This window comes from Chlorocebus sabaeus, chromosome 25 (genome assembly GCF_047675955.1).
Source record: "Chlorocebus sabaeus isolate Y175 chromosome 25, mChlSab1.0.hap1, whole genome shotgun sequence".
NCBI classification, from domain to species: domain Eukaryota; kingdom Metazoa; phylum Chordata; class Mammalia; order Primates; family Cercopithecidae; genus Chlorocebus; species Chlorocebus sabaeus.
Window position 1 is genome coordinate 22,545,950 of NC_132928.1, and position 6,266 is coordinate 22,552,215.

A 6,266-nucleotide genomic window follows, 5' to 3' on the forward strand; every position below is an offset into this window, starting at 1 on the left:
CAGTCCTCCTACCTCAGCCTCCTGAGTAGCTGGGATTACAGGCGCACGCCAGCATGGCTGGCTAACTTTTGTATTGTTAGTAAAGTATTTTTCACCATGTTGGCCAGGCTGGTCTCTAACTCCCGGCCTCAAGTGATCCGCCTCCCTTGGCCCCCTGAAGTGCTGGGATTACAGGTGCGGGCCACCACGCCCAGCCTCCAGGGCCTTTTATGTTCCACTTCACTCCCCACTCCCCAGGGCAGGCTCCTCAGGGCTGGACACAGGCAATCTCAGGGGGCTCTTACCACAGTTTCCACCTTCACTCCTTCACCAGCCAAAACGAGAAAGGGCACCAACAACCTCCCCACGCCGGGAGCCCCAGAAGAAATGTTGTTTTCACTCTCTGACTGGGAGGCACCTGAGCTGGGAAAACAGGTGAAGGATGGGACATTAGGGCAGTGACACAGGGAGGCAGGTGGTCAAGGAGAAGGAGGCGCTTCAGTGTGTTCACAGAGGAAAGTGAAAAGATTTGAGCATTGCATGCATACGTTTGGCCAGTGAGTCACCTCTCCAACACCAACTGAAGACTAGAGCTGCTAATCTGACAGCAGCCTTCCTTCCCTCTTCACGTCCCTGCACCCCACCACCCAGCTTGCCATCCTTTGACTTCCCTAACTAAGGTTGTTCTTAGAATTGACATAATGCTGCCCATTTGTAGATGCCATGTGCCCTGAGCTCCTTAGGAAGGACCCTAGGAAGCTCCTAGAGAATCACCAATAGTCAGGGTCTTTCTAATGAACTCTTCCCTCTCCCACCTGCTCCTTAACAGGGAGTCTCACCTGGGGAAAGATTTAGGCCTTAAAACATAAATCTGGGCTCAGAAACTCCCAGAAAACATGCCTAAATGCAGCCAACCAGAACATTCAAGTTGCAGCTCTCCTAGTGGGATTCCAAGTAGCAGCCTCACAAGGAAGCATGTTGCCAGCCAGCAGCATTGCCAACTGGGTAGCAAGGGCAGTGGTCCCCACCCAGTGCTCTTCTCCCCCAGCCCAAAAGGAAGAACTGAAACAGGAAGAATAAATGCTGTGCTCATGCCACTGAGTGACAGCTAGGGTCAGCAAACTCCGTATCACTATCTGCTAATGGGAACAGATGGCATGAATAATTCCAAACAGCCAGTATCCTTTAAAAGTGGGGAGAGTCTATTTAGCTTTGGCAGATTCAGTCACAATTTTATTCTTCAGTGGTTGATTCTAAAATAACTCGATATTTTAGGCTTGATGAGGAATGCTGGATTGCAGGGCTGGCTGGCCTGGGATTAAACATTGACTCCAGACAGGGGTTAAACATTGACTCAGCTGAAGATCTGTACACAGGAGCAGAGAGTTGGCAGTAAACAGCATTTCCTCTGTTCCTCTTATCTCATTTTTATGACAAAAGCCACACTCAGAGGAACCATCCATGCAGAGGGATGCCCGCTGATCAGTGGAGACTGAAGAAGGGCTATCTAGCCTCCCTTTCTCTGTTGGTGATTGTGTCAACCCATGGTCCTGGAGCATGAAGCTAATGACAGTCTGAAGAGTTGGATTTGTGTGAGCCTGTGGGCTTGATCATCTCCAATATTCTCTGGCTAAACCAAGGGTATAAATGGACATCCCTTGCTGTCTGTAGAAATATCATCCTGACAGCAAAAGTTTTGGGAAGTGGAGGAAAATGCTTTCTGGAAAACCTTGGTTCTAGACCCATCTATGCAATGACCTCCTGTGCAAACTGGGGCAAGTCATTTTCACTTTTCTGTTCTTGGTCCTTCATCATTCAGTGGATAATCACTCTAGTTACTCCACCATGTACTGGTACATGCTCCCAGTAGTCTCCAAAACTGTCTTAGCAGACGGTGTCAGACATGTATGCATGTACACACACACACACACACACACACACACACTTGCTTTTTGCTGTCCCATTTATTTGATGCTGAATCATAAGCACCTATTAGATGCTAGTCACTGAACATATTATAGCTAATCTTTTTTTAGATTTGTATTTTGGGGAGATAGGGTCTTGCTCTGTCACCCAGGCTGGAGTGCAATGGTGCAATCATAGCTCATTTCAGACTGCAACTCCTGGGTTCAAACAATCCTCCCACCTCAGCCTCCCAAGTAGCTGGGACCACGGGGGAGTGCCACCACACCTGGCTAATTTTTTTGTTTTTGTAGAGATAACGTCTTGCTATCTGACCCAGGCTAGTCTCTATATCTGACCCAGGCTAGTCTCTAACTCTTGACCTCAAGTGATCCTCCCACCTTGGCCTCCCAAACTGCTGGGACTAGAGGTGTGAACCACTGAGCCTGGCCTATACTTAATCTTTATTACATACTTATACAGTATGTATAAATTTCCCCAGAGACATGAAATAATTTGTTCAAGGTCCCTTGGCTGGCAGGTGGTAAGACTTGGGTGTGAACCCAGGGCAGTCGAGGTCCAGAGCCCCTGCTCTTTCCCCAAGGCTACATAGGCTCTCCATGCTTGCTACCTCCTGGCTTGTGTTGTTCCTTGACAGTGTTGTTCCTTGACAGTGTTGCATGTGAGTGATGACTCCTCAATTGGACTACTTGCCCTTGGGGAACAGGGGTGCATGCTCCTGCATATCTCAAATCTCCCTGGACCTTGAGCTGGTCATGGTCAATAGGCTGAGAAATAACCCCCAACCCCCACTCCCCAAAGTTTGTCTATGTCTCAATCTGTGGAGCCTAGAAATGTAACATTTGGGAAAGAGTCTTTGAAGATGTGATTAAGTTCAGGATTTTGGGATGAGGACATCACCCTGGATTAGCTGGGTGGACCCTAAATGCTATTCATATAACAGAGAAACAGAGAGATATTTGAGACGTACACAGAAGCCAATGTGACTATGAAGGCAGAGGTTGGAGTGACGCAGCTACATGCCAAAGAATACTAAGGATGTCAGCCACAACCAGAAGCTAGAAGAGCCAAGCAACGGATTATCCTCTGGAGCCTGGAGGGTGGCCCTGCTGGCACCTTGATTTCAGTCTTCTGGTCTCCAGAACAGAAAGAGCACACATTTCTGTTGTCTTAAGCCACTAAAGTTGTGTTAATTTGTTATAGCAGCTGTTGGAAACTAATACAGTGCTCAACCAAAACACAGAATCCTAGAACTGAAAGAGCCTGGAGAAGCATTTGGTACTGTCCTCTGATGAAACAAACAATCCTGCAGACCTACAGGATGAAGTGATCTGGCAAAGGTCACTCAGCAATTAGAGGCAGAATCGGGAACAAAACAAAGGTGTTCCACAGTGACTTATGCTGAGTCCCAGAGTCAGGAAAGTCCAAGGAGAAGCTGTCCTTCTGCTGGTGTATTTTCTTGCATGATTACTTTAAAAGAAGTGGGGAGGGTTGAGCAGATGAAGTGTTGTAAGTTTGAAAAGCATAATCACTGCTGTTATCATCATTATTATTGATTTGGGCAATAGACTCTCTTGGCCTGTTCCTTCTCCCACAGAGCAGGGAAATAGCACTATTTTAGGGCCACTGGGTTCCAGATAGGGAAACCACCGTGTGAGAGGGGAAGCGAGTGAGTCCAATCATACCACTGGCATGTGGCTGAGCCCAAAATAGGACATAGGATTTTGACTCCCTGCCTTTTCCCGGGGCTCTACTTCTCATTTTCCCCTTTCTGTAAACTGGATCAGTAGGATCAGTGGGCTCCAGGTGTGTGTGTGTGTGTGCGTGTGTGTGTGTGTACGTGTGTGTCTGACATGGGTCAGCTAAAACAGTTTTGGAGACTATTGAAAACATGCAGCAGTACATGATCTAGTAAATTACCCACCGTCATGAATTAGCAAAGCAGGGAAGGAAATCTGCAGCCTGCCCTCCACCCCCACCAAGGCAGCATGAGAAGCAATGATTTAATGAGTGTTCTCCCCTTCCTCCCTGCAAGCCTTCACTCGTCAAATTTCTACGCTAGTGTTCTGTGAACCTGCCTTGACTTCTACTCCAGCCAGGACAACTGGATGCAACTTATTTCTTGCTTTGGGAAGGAAGAAACAAACCCTACAAATATTTTCACTACTGAGTTCAAATGGAGAGAGGGGTAAACCGGGAACCCTTTGAAGGGAGTTATAATCTGACAGAACTAGGCTTGTCTCATCGATGGACCTGTACATCTTGTCTCCCCTCACATCCTCCCCCTAGACATTAACCCCAGAACTGGGGAGGAGAAAGACTGCTGACGAGTAAGAAGGAGAGCTTAGTTACTGATGTGTCTTGGTGCCCTCCCAGACACCACCATGGGGCAGAGTCCAGGCTACAGTAGGGGAGAGGGGATTAACAATGATAGAGTTATCCAGGTGGCCTTGGAAATTCCAGATTGAGGGGCCTTCACCTTTGCCCATCCTGTGTAGAACTTTGGTGGTCCACAATCTTGCTGATATCCATTGCACCCCCAATTGTACGGGAACACTGGCACACGGGAGGCCACAAGAATGTTGAGGAAAATGCACCTCTGCTGCACAGGATCTCCCAAAGGCCTCAGGAGCCTGCGATCCGCCAAGCTCACCCTGCACCCACAAGGAGAGCAAGGAGAGGCTGAGGGCCTGGAAACCCACCCCAGAGAGCTCAGAGCATGCACTAGGAGGGCACAGTGTGGACCACAGAGCCCTCAGGATGAGCAGAGACAAAGCCCACCGACCAAGCAGGGCAAGTCACATCTCAGTAGACAAAACTATTTCCTTCTGGAGCCCAAGGCCAGCACAGCATCTTGACAAGGCAAGATCAAAATAATGGGTCACCCCCTTTCACTGCCTCAGCAGTAATATTGACCACCCCCTCGCCCAAGACCATTCTCCCCAGACTGGACCCCAGAGGAGAGAAGGGAGACAAAAAGGAAGGGAACTCCATAATGAGGCTAAATTTTAAATCTGGAGTGAAGTGACTGAGAGATCATTGAATTGGGCTGAGCTTGCCTAGAAGTGACTAGGTAACTTGTTTTATTTTATCGGATTATAGGTTTAGGGTTTGAAATTAAGCCACATCTGGAAGCCATCATCCTCAGCAAAGTAACACAGAACAGAAAACCAAACACCACATGTTCTCACTCATAAGTGGGAGCTGAACAATGAGAACACAGGGACACAGGGAGGGAAACATCACACACCGGGGCTTGTGGTAGGGGTGGGGGGAGGGAGAACATCGAGACTAATAGCTAATGCATGTGGGGCTTAATACCTAGGCGATGGGTTGATGGGTGCAGCAAACCACCACGGCACACGTTTACCTGTATAACAAACCTGCACGTTCTGCACACGTATCCCGGAACCTAAAATAAAAAAAGAAAATCCAAATGTGCAAACTACAAAAAAAGAAAGAAATTAAGCTACATAAAGAAATTATGGGTTGTTTTGCTTGCCATCGAAATCTGTGATTGTGTGTTAATACCCACAAGTGAGCCAGTGGTTAGCTAAAATAAGACCCAGGGCTCTGGCTGCCTTGTGTTTCTCCAGCGCTCTATTTCTCTATTTTTCCTTCCCCTTCTGGTGTTTGGCCTGTAGGACTCTGTAGTGAGAGCCTGGGTCAGCCCTGCACAGGTAGGATGGGTCAGCATTTCAGTGGGGGTTTACAGTGAGGCGTTGGGGGGCATACGTGTGTGTATTGGGGAGTGGGCTTCACTTTTGTCACAGGACTGCCACGATCATTTGGGGAACACCTGGGAGTCCCAACCAGGTCATGTCTTGGCAGCCCCCATGGACTGACTGAGATAGGGAAGGAGGTGCTACTTCAACTCAGCAGGTCGGCACCCTCCTTGCTATGGAGCCAAGCCCGGGTCCTAACAAGACTCTGAGGTCGGCCATGTTCAGGGGAGCCCAGAAGCAGCGAGAGTCTTTCATGACTCCGGGGAGAGAAACAGGAATGGCGACAGTCCTGCCAGTTCCTGGAGCTCTGGGACTGGTAAAAGGGGCTTGGCAGGAGGTATGTAAAGGGCATTTGTAGTCCAGGCTAAGTAACCTAGGGAGTCGGAGGGGGTTCCCAAGCAACTGGGGATATGAGACCAAGGATTACGAGAGCCACTCCTGCCACCTGTGCCCCGTCAGATGATGCCAACTTCAAATCAAGTATTGGGCCGGGTTTTTTGCAGCTAATATCTGGCTATATCCTCTACCTGTAGATTTGGTATTACCATCCCTCTTTTCCAGATGAAAAGAAATAGGAAGGTGACTTGCCTAAGGTCTTGCAGCTAGAAAGTGACAGAACAGCATCTTCACACTTGACAT